This window comes from Leucopleurus acutus (assembly GCF_964270905.1).
Source record: "Leucopleurus acutus genome assembly, chromosome: 1".
Classification (NCBI taxonomy): Eukaryota; Metazoa; Chordata; class Mammalia; order Artiodactyla; family Delphinidae; genus Leucopleurus; species Leucopleurus acutus.
Genome location: NC_139142.1, coordinates 42,872,190 through 42,886,680, shown reverse-complemented (window position 1 = coordinate 42,886,680; position 14,491 = coordinate 42,872,190). Strand labels below are relative to the sequence as shown.

Below are 14,491 nucleotides of genomic sequence, written 5' to 3'. Positions count from 1 at the left end.
AGGCAGGATGGCATCATGATGGGGAGTGCAAACTCTAGAGCCAGAATAGCAGCTGTTTACCAGCTTTGTAACCCCAGGCAAGTGACTCAAACTCTTTGCATCGGTTTCATCTTCTATAAACTTATGATAATAATATCTACTGGGTTATTATGAGGATTAAATGACTTAATACCTACAAAACTCTTAGAGCCTGAAGCACAGAAATTGCTATATAAATATACTTATTAACTATATTATATTATATATTATATTATTAAGTATAGTTACTATTATTAATGTTTGTGCTTCAGGTTTGCAAAGTACAGACTTATAATCCTTTAATAGTCAATGATACCACTTTCCAAACACACATTGTATCTACCATTTCACGCTACTGTAGCTTGTATTTTCCAAAGGAAACATTCCAATAGACAATGCTATTTCTCATCTTATTTACTACTCTAGAATGTAATCTTGGCACGCCCTTATCAAGATGTAGTATCTAATTATCCTTCCATTGAACCTAGGCTGGTCTTAGTGACTTGCTTGACCAATAGAATATGGAAGAAGTGACATTCTGTGATTTCTGGGGTTCAGTCATAAGAAGTTTTGGAACAAATACTATTGGGATGCTTCTTTTTGGAACCCAGCCACCATGCCCCATGAAGCACAAGCCACATGGAAAGGCTACATGTAGGCACTTTTGTCAGTTGCTTTAGTTGAGTTCCCAGCCAACTGTCAACTATGTAATTGAGCCATTTTGGATGTTCACTTAATTGAGGCTTCAAATGGCTCCAGCCCCACCCCACTCCTATTTGACTGAAACTGCATGAGAAATCCAAAGCAAGAAACTCCCAGCCAAAGCCAGTCAACCCACATAACCATAAGAGATAATAATAAATTGTTACTTTTAAGTCACTAGGCTTTGGGACGGTTTGTCATGGAGCAATGGATGACTAAAACACATATCCTTTTGGTCTCCCTGCCATGTGGTTCCAAGAAGAAGACCATCTTACTTTATCTCATCTGCAAGTTGATCTACCTAAATCATTATGCATAAGCAAAAGTAAACTAAAATTCTACCTGTTTCAAACATTTAGTCCTCTTGGACATAATCTAGAGAGTCTACAAGTTCATAGCTCATTTACAGAATGGTAATTTTCAGCATAAATATTTGAAATTAATGGGAAGTCTTGAAGTACTTCTCAGTTTAAGGTTTCCCCTCCTTTCAAGAATTCTAAATTGCCTTTTTATCGAAGTGACCCTGACTGCTACTGAGTTCTAGGATTTTTTAAACCCTACATGGGTTAAAACTGAAAAATGTACCATTTAAAAGTTGCAAGTAGTTTTATGCCACTTTAGGAAAGTGTAAGCATTTGATTATGCTTTGTGGTAGATGAACCTTTGGTCCAGAGTAAGGAAAGCCAATGGACTTTCAATTAGGCAGAAGTATTGCAAAGACTCCTTTCTAAAAACCGGGAGGTTTGAGGCTGCCACTCCAAGGAGCCGAGTGTTCCATCAACAATGCAAAGTTTTGTCTCATGGGTGGGTAGTGATAGCTTTGTAGATAATATTATCTTTAAAACAGTGATTCTCAAACTTGAAACCACTTTTAAAAGAAAAAACTTACTGGAAATCCTCAGCACTGTTTTAAATTATTTTTATTAAAAAATATTTAAATATGTACAAATATGTATTGCATGCCTACTGTGTGCCAGTCACTGTTCTAGGCGTTGGTACCAGACTATGTCCTTGACCTCAAGGAGTTGATAAACTGGTGAAACTATGATAATAAGTGGACTAGACCACTTATTTTCTACACATGATATTATTCAAGACAGAAAATCCAAATTTGGGGAAATGTGTATATGCTGCACCACTGTAATCTGTTGTTTTCGGAAGACTAAAGGGCAAGGTACATGTGTGGATGGAGGTGGAATTGCCCTGTAAGGGAGTTGATGTTCATGCGGTCAGTTGTCCTGGAAAAGGGTCAAACCAGTGGTGGGGAAATGGGGACTCAGAGAGCAGCCTTACAGATGAGGTGAAGATAAGCTCTCTCCAGGTTCTCGGCAGTCAGATCTGGACTATGAGGCAGTTGCCCACAAAGTCCATTCTGCATTGGGAACCACAGACACAAGCATTTTAAGAGCCTATAAAAATATGAAAATTGGGGGGAAATTATTGACTCCAAAATAAGAAAACTGCTAAATTAATATTAATAGATGTTTAATTAAACTCCTACAAAGTGTAACATTGTGTCAACAGCACTGATTGTTAAAATTAGTATTCATTAAAATGTCATTACATTTGGAAATTAATTGGTCAGATTATCTCTTTTTGCAATTCTCGAATATGTACGATTGCCAAGAAATCACTGCCAGTCATAAATTAAATGAGTTGCAAATAATTTCCAGAGGAAACTTACAAAAATCCTTTCATTCAATTAATATTAAATTAATGTGGGATATGTGTTTATGTCAATGTGTTTGATAGGAAGTAGAGTATGGTCTCGAAAAGTTTGAGAACTTACAGGCAGCAAAGGACTTAAATGCTGAACAAATATCTGGTTGCCCAGAGTCCTCTGGGCCACAAGGGTATAGTTGCTTTCTGAGGTATTGAAGCATGCCAGTTGTTAAGTAAGGAGGGGTATTAGCAAGGGTCCACCGGGGTCACTTTAAACCCATACACTAACCTCTGTGTGATTTAGAAAAAGGTGACCCTTCCAAGCAGCTGCAGTCCCAGCCAAAGCACAGAGCATGATAAACTGGGAGTGGACTAGATTTCAACCTCTATGCATCTCCTGGGCTAGATGCTCTTATTCAGAACACAATGTGCACATGCACTCAGGGCAGCCATGAATATTCTGCTGTGGAAGTGTCTGAGTTTGTGTAGTAATTGTTGGCTACTCCATGGCTCACCTTCCCTCCCATAGTTCTGAAACCTTAACCAAATGTTCATGGAAAGTTTTGGTCTGGTCACTGTTTTGCTGTAGGAAACTGATGGGAAGAACTTAGGACAAAAAGAAGAGCAGGAGTTCTTTCTCTTAGCTCAGAATGACATAACCAAAGATAGCTGCACGCAGTAACGTGGGGATATGGTGAGAGTCACTGACAGCCAAGGCAGGTTAGGCAAGAGCCCAGGAGCATGGAAACCCATTACTGAGCATGAGACAGCATAAAACAGAGCCCTTAGAAATAACTGGGGGACCTGTTTGAGCACAGCACATGATAATCAGATGATTGGTACTTAAAATGAAATTCAAACGTATTTTGTAGTCACAGGTTACTGAAGCCAAGGTATTGATACTATGATAATAGCTTCTTTCCTTCCCAGAGGCTCTAGTCTAACAAAAAAATCAGGCAGAATAAGAGAATGTTAGACAGAAAATAAAAATAAAAGTTACTTTCCCAACTTAAGTTCTAACATACGAATAATTATTTTCAATATAAATAGACCAATTAATTTAAACCTAAATACACCAATCAAAAGAGAGATTGGCAGAATGGATAGTGAAACATAACTCATCTATACGCCGTTTGTAAGAAATTTACTTCAAATTCAACAACCTATAGGTCAAGAGTAAAAGGCTGGGAAAAGATATACCATGCAAATATTAATTTTGAAGAGCAGGAGTGATTAATATCTAATAAGGCAGACTTCAGAGAAAAGAAAATTACTAGAGACAAGAAGGGCACTAAAAATGATTAAAGGATCCACCCATCAGGGAGACATAATGATCCTGAATGTGTATTCACCAAACAACACAGCCTTAATAAACATAAAACAAAAACTGAGAGAGCTGAAAGGAGAAACAGAAAAATCCACAGTTATAGTTGGGGGCTTTGACACCCTCCTCTAACCAACTGATTGAACTGGGAGACAGAAAATCAGCAAGGACATAGAAGATCTGCAAAACAAAATCAACCGACATGATCCAATTGCCACATATAGAGCACTAGAGTCAACAATAGCAGAATACATTTTTAAACGCCATTCATGGAACATTCCCGAAGATAGTCCATATCCTTGGCCATAAGACAAACCTAACAAGTTTAAAGGAACTGAAATCTGACTAGAATGTGTATTCTCTGATCATAAGGGAATCAAACTAAAAATCAGTAACAGAAAGAAAACAAGACCAATCTCTAAATGTGTGGAAAATAAACAACACACTTTTCCATAATCCTTGGGCCAAAAAGAAAGTCTCAAAGGAAATTTTAAAAATACTTAGAACTGAAATTAAAAAACAACACATCGCAACATGTAGAATACAGCTAAAGCAGTGCTGAGAGGGTAATTTATTGTACTAAAAAGCTTACATTAGAAATGCAGAAAGCTCTTAAATGGATCAAGAAACTAGAAAAAGGAGAACAAAGTAAACCCAAAGTAAACAGGATGGAAATAATAAAGATAATAGTAGAAATAAATGAAATTGAGAATAGGTAAATAATAGAGAAAATCGATGAAACAAAAAGCTTGTTCTTAAAAAAAAAATCAATAAAATCGATAAGCCTCTAGCAAGACAGACAAAAATGAAAAGAGAAAGAACACAAGTCACCAATATCAAGTATGAAGCAGAGACTATCACTACAGATCCTGTAGCCATTAAAAGGATAAAAAGGTGATATCACAAAAAACTTTATGCACATAAATCCTACAACTTAGAAGAAGTGCATCAATTCCTTGAAAACTACAAACTACCAAACTCAACCACGACGAAATAGATAATATAAATAGTCCTACTACCATTAAAAAAATTGAATTCATAATTAAAAATTCTAGAGAAAGAGATCTTTAGGTCCAGATGTTTTCACTGTCCAGTATTCTACCAAACATTTAAAGAAAACTTAACACTAATTTTACATAATCTCTTCCAGAAAATAGAAGAGGAGGGAACACTTCCCAACTCATTTTGTGAGTTGTCTTATCTTGACACCAAAACCAAAGACAATACAAAAAGGGTAAAACAATGAATATTTTAAGGTATTCTGTTGGCTTTGTCTACATTAAAATGCTACTTTTCCATTTACCCGATAAGATTTAGGGGTGTAAATTTTAAAACAAATTTGCCTTTGTAATTTAGAGACCTAGTTCAACTCCAGAGAAAATTATTTCTAAGAGAACATACCAAGAATCCTATTTTTTGTTAAAGAGGCAAGGAAAAGAAGAAACATCTTTCCAAAAATGCAATGATGTTCTCCAAAACGGTCCTGTGAACAGCAAGACCCATAGAACAGTAGACAGTGAAATGAACCGGGGAAGGGAATTTCACAAAGTTAATTTCTTATTTTTGGCCAGCAATGTTCATGGATTCACTAATCAGTCCCCCATGAAACCCTTCTAAAATTCTCAAAATAGCTCTCTGCGTCAATGGCATATCACAATTTTTCTCAATTTGTTTGGGTTTGGGATTACCATAAATTATACACAGGAAAAATTACACAGAGAGGGGGAAAGGAAACTTAATTTTATCTCAACCATGAGGGATACTTCTATAAGAGACAGCCTTGGTTCTCATTTTCCAGTTACTCTAAAGAATCTTAAGTTTGTGAGACATTTCCAGAAAACATCATCCTTGACTTCAGAGAACATAGCATCAGCCCTAATACTTAGAGCAACCCTGGTAAGAACAACCCACAGGCTTTTCTACTAAAGCCATTCTGCTACTCTGCCTCAGTACCTTGTTAATAGGCTCCAATAGCCCAGCTGGGCTTCCACTAGCAAGAGCAGTCATGAGCTCAACCCACAAGGCCAGGCACCCATCCTTTTCATAACAATGATTTCTTTCAGCTCAGCCATAGCACCTGCTGTACATGTTTTCCTTGAAAGTGCCTCTATGCAAAGCAGGTGAATTTATTCTCTGAAGAGTACACACCAGACTGTTCAACATTCTTCCACAGAAATACAAGATTGGGCCTGAATCTGTGCAGATGCAATCATCCCAAACTTCATAAAATAACTGCATAATTTCAATGTCACACATCTAACATGTTATCTATTTAACATTCAGTGAATGGAACCTGCCCTTTGCATTTCGGGAGGTGAATTTGTGGATATTAGTAAGAAATATCTCTGAACAAAGGCTGCACAGAACCACAAAGGCAGGCAGGCATTCAATCAGAAAAACTAAGTCAGTGCTAGAGGGGCCGCGTCATCACCTACTACGAGGCCCCTGAGAAAAGTACAGAAGTGTGGACAAAGGGTACCTCTTACAGTGTTGTCAGGGTGCTTAGAGATGCTGTAACAGAGCTTTAAGTGGGGGTTTTGAAAGAAATGATTATGGATTTTCTGCCCCTTTCTTTATAAAACCTGATGTAATATAAATTTTAAATGGATTTTGACTACAGTCTCCCATAGCCTAAGGGGGAGCCTTTTTTGAAAAAGAGCAGCCATATTTTCAATATTTTATTGATGCTTTGCATTAATCATTTAAAAACACCATCTCTGCTTCCTTCGCCAAGGGCTCCAGTTCTGAATTTAGAAGACGAAGTCCTACAACAACAAAAAACTCACAGGAAAACAAAATTATAAAAACACTAACCCAGCGATAATTCTGTGGACTGTAGAGCGGGGTCCCAGGTGATCCATTTGGAGCAATGAGATGAAAGCCCGCACTAGTGAGGGAACAGCCTGGTAAATGCCTGTCAGCAGTAGCACAGAAGGGCACTTCAGAGGGTAATTCAAAGGGGAGGGCATGGGGGTCACAAGGCTCTCCCCATCTGACAAAGTGGTGGCAGTGCAAGGCCTAAACGACAGGACGTCTGTCTGATTATTGTGCAATGTGGTCACTGGCCGACATGCAGCATTTAGGGGTTGTCTTCGGGAAGTGTGGGTGATGGTAGGGGATGTCAGGCATGGCGTGTTTCGCTTTTACAGTTAAGAAGCCAGAAATATTGTATTTTCTACTTAGTTATTATCACTGAGCTAAGGGCCATCTCATAACTGATGATCAAAGCTCCCAGAAAAACAAGGTCTACAATCAAGCATTCTGAGGGGTGGGGAAAAAGGTCAAGGCAGGCTTAACCTCTTGGGTTATTTTTCCACCTCCATGGCCTCTCTCTTCCTCGTGAGCTCTCCAAGCACCCCAAGCTGTGCAGCTGGGGAATCTGGCGGCAGGTTAGGGTAATGGGAAGAGAGTCTGCATATATGTGATTTGCAGCAACTGTCTCGTCAAATCTCCTAGGTTCCTTTCTCCATGGTGAGCAAATGAATATGGACCCTGGTATGTTTCATAATCTAGTAAATGCTTGGAACTCTCAGGTCAACCTATTACCCTGTAAGTCACAGTACAGAATAGTAAAATCTGGTTGTTGGGTCTACCTCAGTGCATTGAAAACCATGAGAAGGACTGATACCAACAACTATTTTGTCCTGCACACTTAGGGCACAGGATTTCTCCACTTCAAATTTCTTAGTGTGAAAAACAGAGGCACTAGTATTTCACATGCTCAAAACTTCACCGGCCGATTTAAAATTCCAAATCAGGCTTTCCCCCCATGGATGCCTCACAGATTACTCCTCTTTTCATAAACAACACCAGTGTTATTTCAGGGCCTCCAACTGCTTTTATAGCTTCGATGGAGTCTTTCAGAGAGTATAATTTTACCGTATATTCTTCTAATGACTTTGCTCCTAGCTTTAGTTCCTCCAAGTTCATTAAGTCAGATTTTTTCCCCTCACTCTGCACTTATTGTGAATGCACCTGACTTGAAATCTCACCTCACCCACTTCACTTCCATTTGTGTCCATATCCCATTTAATAATTCTAGAAACTAATTTCTAACGTGCAGTTGCAAATTCCTCTGCCTTCCAGTAGTGGGGCTGAAAATATGCTCCCCGGTTTACGAGTCCCTTTGGACCAAAGGTGCTGTGAAGCTGTAATGAAATTGCACAAATACTGCAGTAACATATGTGGAGGAACTGGAAGGGGGATATTTCCTGTCAACATAGAATGGAAGCGAAAAGTCAGTTCCATATACATAAATCCTGCTACCCACTGTTTCCCTGAAGTTATAGGTTGTCACTTTATAAAATTGTCCAGTATATTTTTAAATTGTGCAGTTATGTTTTTTCTAGGTGCACCTGTGCTTCACAGTGTGTTCTCATAATTAATTTCACCTTGTACAGCATGCACTGTCTTTGGCTTTATAATCCATTCTCTATTCCCTACCTATCCCTATCATTACACATAGAAATAGGAAAACCTATCTGTGATACAACACCAAAGAAATACACTTGAGGCTTATATAATATGCTGTACTACATGGGCTCTTAGTCACTTTTTCACTATCAGGAAGCAAAAAGCCATGAACAGTGAGTTAGCAGGAGGGGGGGAAATTTTTCTCAAAATGTTCTCTTCCAGATCATGAAAGTAAATGTAACGTTCAAAACCAAATTCAGGAAAGAAATTCTGCAATAAAAAAATATAGGGACACCAAGACTATTTACTGCTTCCCTGAAGACAACTGTCTTCCTTGAAACCAATTATATATGTTAAACAATATCAACGAGTTTTTATTGAGCACTTACAATGAGCTAGGAATATGCATTAGGCACATACAGCATAAGTAACCCACCAACCCTACAGGGAAGTCACTTTTGGATCCACGTTATAGATGAGGCAACAGACAACACCCTGTTGAGGTCTTAAAGTTAGTACAGGACAAAGCCAGGAAACCATAAAGTCTTACAGTTAGTATGAGACAAAGCCAGAATTCATACCCAGGTCTGCCTGCCATCAAGGCTTTTTTTTTTTTTTCTCTCTGCCACAGTTAAGATACATCTTTTATCAGGAAAGCCAGTCCGGCATATTTAGCTGTAACTTTTCCACCACAGGTATCGGTTACTCAAGTTTAAAAAATAGCTGTGTAAAGAATAGTCTTTTTTAATAGAAATTGTGGCAAAAGAGGCTCTAGAGGAACAATCCCTCAAACATGACCCGAAATGTGAAACTAACTGACAATTCCTTAAGTGTCTGTGGCAACTGCCAGTTACTTTGTGAAAGCAGATTCCATACAGTTGCGGCCATGTTGTCCCCAGGATCTCGAATGGAGTTCTCAGAAGCCAATGCTAACTCTGGGCCCTGAGAAATCAGTATGCGTTAGTCACAGAAGCCATGTGGTCAATTCTTGCCACCAGTAAATAAATTTCCCAGAACAAATCTTCCCTAAGGATTGAAGGAGGAAAACCATACGAAGAACAACAGAGTTCTGAAGGCAAAGCAATCCAAGTAAGACCAATACACCCCAGTAATCTTTGAGAGGACATCCATGCATGAGACAGTAGCACAAGTAACAAATGTTTACCAAACTACCCTCGTTTATCAAGGACAGTTTAACCATACCCATCACCAGCAGAGTAACTAGGAAAATGTTTATTATATTATACAAATGTAATCAAAATGATTATCAGGTTAATCATAATATATCAAATGTTTTGATATTGAAAAATTAGCCCTCTGTTGCCCAGAGTATTACATGACATGAAATATCTCTGTGATGATGCCAGACATCACAACTGAATCTAGATGGCAGCGATGGTAGTACCCTGACTCCTGGCCTAGGACTCCATTTTCCTTTCCTTGATGTTGGATGACCCAGCCACTTCAATGGGAACTCCTCTGCCTGCTTTCCCTGACAATGAAATGAGGCCACAGTTGAGAAATTTGCTTTTTAAAGCACCCAACAAAACAAATGTGTATGAATTATCTTTTTAAAAAAATAGAAACTTGTGTCTGAAAAGCAGGGAAGAGAATTCTCTAAAGGCCCACTTTCCTCTACTGCGTAACTTCCCAAATCCCAAGAATGTGCCCAGGGACCTCTGATTAACAGAATACAATTTAATTCATAGTGAAAGGGGTATATCTGAGAAAAATTACATTTGTTTCTCCTTTTCTATGTTCATTTTTTTTTAACTGATAAATCTACCCTTTAGTGGGAAATTGTAACACTTTTCTCAATGATTCATTGATTAAGCAGACAATAAGCATACAAAAGATTTCAAAGACACAATAAGATACAACATATACATATGTATATAGAACACATATTTTCAGACATACATTAAAAAATTACAAAAGTGATCATATGGTAGGCCAGGAATAAAATTTTTAGAAAATCAGTATCACACAAATCTACTCTCTCATCACAGAATAAATTAGCTTAGGAATCAATTAGCAAAAGATAGCCTTGAAAGAAAATATGTTTAGAAATTTAAGAAACACACTTTCTAAATGACCCATGACTCAAAGAAATCATACTAGATATGAGAACACACTAAGTTCAGAAGAGTTATAAAAATACTGTGTAGCAAAATTCATGATGTAGCTCAAGCAATACTTAGAGAAAAATCTATATACTCTTAAAGCAGAGGTTATCTATGCTCATTTCTTAAATGTTCTTTTTCGACTTTCTCCTTTACAGCAGCCATGAACATTTCGCTTCACTTCATCTGTGGGCCCACATGGCTCATATTAACTCACCCTTTGGCTTGGACTTCATTAAGATTTCCCATTTCATTTATCATTCTGGCCACTGGACCTGAGACAGAAAGGTCTCTTTGGGTATGTTCTGAAAATGTTACAACTATAATACCCTTCAAACAATATATGAATAAAACTACTCAAGATTATGTGCTTCAGATGCACAGATAAAATGTATTTCTGAAAAAAATGACCATTTAAGGATTCAATTGTCATACATATTGGCATCGGAGATTAATGAAAAGACCAGATATCTTGAAGATGTTGGTGGAATTCAGAGGATTGGGTTTTGAATTCATGTTCCACCACTTACTAGCTACATAACATTGAACAAGTTACATTATTTCTGGAAACCAAATTTCCTCATCTATTAATAGATATTAAATGAGCTCCTTGCCTCAAAGTGTTGTTAACCGGATTTAAAAGAGATGATGTATGCTTATAACACAACTTGGCATTTTGTAAGTGCTCAATAAATGTTATCTGCTAATATTTCCATTAAATGTAGCCATAGCCTTCCCTATCAGTTTATATGTATGGATACAACTTTGAATGCCTGCCAGGTTTGGATCAATGAAAAAATAGAAAAATCTTGGCAAACAAACTTTCACGTTTTGTCTATGGCTTTCACGTGTGTGCTCAGCCCTCAAGTTTCTCTTAGGTAATCTAAAAGAAGCTCAAAGACTCCAGTCATTTAGGAAGCATTCACTGAGGCCCCAATGTGAGTAAAGAAAGAAAGGAAAAAAAAAGATTCAAGAGTTTGCCACCATGTTTACTCCCAGTGATTCAACTGACCACAGTGAAGTCATCAGAATTTCTGGCCAACTTTACACATTCAAGTCATTTAACCAATCTGGCCATGTGGTGATCAAGTACAATTAAAAATCCTAAATCATTCATGACACAGCACTATAAACTCTGTCAGAAATATCAGCTGCAGGAAAGTGACTCAGAAATCAGTTGGACTAGAAACCACTAGATGAAAAAGAACAAATCTCATTCCTTTGAAAAAGGAACACAGTGAAATACCAAGTTGATTTCTAAACAATTAAATTACTGAAAGTGATACATAAATTATAGTATAAAAATATTTCTGCAGTGAACTTGTAAATAATTATATAAAATTAATAATAAAAATATTTAACTTTTTATTTCTACAGAGTAAAATTCTCCACCCTTGTATTGCAGGTTTCATTTCTGATAAATAATCATTTCTTATTTTCATCAGGTTCATGAGCATTTGCTTGATCACCTCAGCTGCACAGTAAACTGCTGCTAATTCTGATGTGGGCATTTTAAGTTTTATATAACTTTTTTTTCAGTCAAAGTTAGAAATGATTCGAAGTGTTATCATCCTATCTAAGCAACTTGTTTCAAATTGACATCACGGTAACGTATCACAATTGTATACACAAAAGCACTAAGAGCAGATAGGTAATGGAAAGAACTTCTCAGGCAGCAAAAACAACCAACTGAATTTTGGTTCTTCCTCCAAAAAATGATTGTTTTTTTAATTTGCATGTAAATAGTGTCATTTGAAAGCACCGTATGTGCAGAATGAAACAAGTAGGCACAGCTGGCTCCTGGCCATAGCGGATGGAAGGAAACCAATGAAGCAGTTAAGCACCAAGCTGAGGGGCTTACACCCGTGCACACACGCACAGGCACAGACTGTTAACAAATATTACCTGATGTTGATGAACCACTCAGTTTCACTGGGAATCTCAGATGATAGGTGACACAAATGAAACTGTTAACAATTTTGTACACAATGACAAGATGGATGTGCTCTTGCTGCTCCGTTAAAATATGGAAACACACTAATTTGCTCTTGCACATACACAAATCATCTCAAACTTCCTAATTTCATGACTCTCTCTCACACCAAAGGGCTTTCAAAACCATGCCCAAGTGTCCACAGAAAACACCTTGCTATAATCTCCTAGCAACTGGGAGGATTCATGAAACCATTTTAAAAGGTGTTCTCAGGGAGAGGTCATCCACCTGACCTTCAGAAGACCTGTGCCTCTTCCCCAGAGCCCAGCACTCCAGGGCTCCGCCTCACCTGCTTTGGAGGACGGACACTGCCTGCCAGCCAGCTTGCAGGGCGAGGGGGCGTGGGGCTCATTCGTGCTCCCTCTGCCCTTGCCATCTATTATTCTGTGCTTAGTATTTCCAAAGTAGGCAGGCCAGCTGAACTCCTCCCGGGAAGTGGCCCTGGGAACTGGCTTAGAATGAGATAGGACATAAGGGTCAAAAGGAAAAAAGGAACTTTAAAATGTCCTGCTCCTCACTTTGCACGTGAAAATATATTGTCATTGGCTAGCTGTGTGTTCTTATGCCAGTCACCTAACCTCTCTGGACTTCGGTTTTCTGATCTGCAAAGTGATAGAACTGAAACTCTAAGGTACCTTCCAACTCAAACATTCTATGAGGAGTAACAGCAAAGTATTCGATGCCCATAAAACTTATGCAGAGCTATCTGGGAGGAAAAGCCTCTGATGAAAAAGACATTTTAAAACACACAGAAAAGACCAGTTGCCTTATGAAAATAGAAACCAATAGAGGAAAAAAATAGCTAAGCCCCAAATATAACATGTTAAACACTGTATGGTAAATATAATTATGGGTCTCAATTTGTCGCTCTCTTATAGTAGTATTATATGTCCTTGCCATATTCTGGTAGTGTGTGGACTGTACTGCCACACCCCCTGAGCTTGGATTTAGCCATATGACTCACTTTTTTCAATGGGATATCAGTAAAAATAATACAAGCAGAGACTTAAAATGGGTTTGTGCATTTGGGTTGCCCTCCTGTACTTCTGCCAGTTCCACAGGGAAATATACTAAGGTAGTCACTGTGCATTCAGTCTGAACCCCAGAGGAGACCCATGCAGCAGCCCTGAACATAGCCTGAGGCTACCTGAGTCCAGGGGAACACCACAGACCCATGAGCAAGGAAAAAAGTACTTCGTTGTAAGCCTCTGAGATTTTGAGGTCGTTACACAGCATCATTACAAGAAAGGCTGACTGACAGACCCTGCAAGGAAATAACATCTAGAGAATGAAGAAAACGCCTAGAGAACAAGATAAACACCTAACCATCTATATAGGAATCACAGAACCAGAGCCAAGTGTACTCAACACAGTCACAAGCGTGTCAAAATGACAGTGATGTCAATTTGAAAACCGCACACAAATTACAACAGTATCTTCTACAGTCAGTTTTGGGTTTGTTTCTGTTTTTTTTTAGCAGTCCACACAGCTTATTCAGCAATAAAACAGAAGAGAACTTCCATCATGACAGACATAAGGCGGATACAGGGTAGATCTCTGGGATACATTCTTTAAACAGACTAACAAGTGACTTTTTAACAACATGTGGCAGGCATGATTTGTTGCATACCAACAGCCATTCATTCCTTCCTTCTTCCTTCCTAAAAGAGCTCTGATTTTATTAGGGGAGACAACGTGCCCTATCCAGGCAATGCCAACTCCACTCCCCTCTGCCAGGTTTCCCAGGCTCCCTTGTGATTCAAGGATGTATGGAAAAAATCCTTGCTGTAATGAGATGTAAGAAAAAATTTGTGAGGGACTTTTGAGAAAGATCTTCTTCCCCAATAAAAGAAACAGACCTGAAAGGAGAAAGCTTTTTGCTCCCTACTTCCGGCCTTTGATTGGGATTGAAACGTCTGGAGCAGCAACAAGCTACAACAAGCTACAACAAGCTACAAGCTACAAGTACTTGGTGAGAACTATGAGGACAAAAAGCCAATGTGATAAGGATCCTGGAGGGGAAAGATAGAAAGGACCTGGGACCTTGAGAACATTGAGTTGCTACACAAGCACTGGATTATCTAGAATCTTAAGTGGAATTTTAAAATTGTTCAGTGGCCTCTGAGATGTTTTCAACTGCTTTTCCTAAGTTTCTTACCTGAACTCTAGTTCCATGATTCTTATGAACAAGTGAAGGTCAGAATGAGGCCATTGTCAGGTAAGACCTTCTTAGTTCTAAGAAAAATGCTTCTGCTA

At 38.4% G+C, this 14,491-nt stretch overlaps 1 protein-coding gene across 1 annotated transcript in view; it reads right to left on the bottom strand.

The window, feature by feature from the left end:
- Positions 1-14,491, bottom strand: part of SLC35F4 (solute carrier family 35 member F4) — a gene marked incomplete at both ends in the record, with an annotated part of 289,066 nt that overhangs the window by 187,890 nt on the left and 86,685 nt on the right. The window lies entirely within an intron of this gene.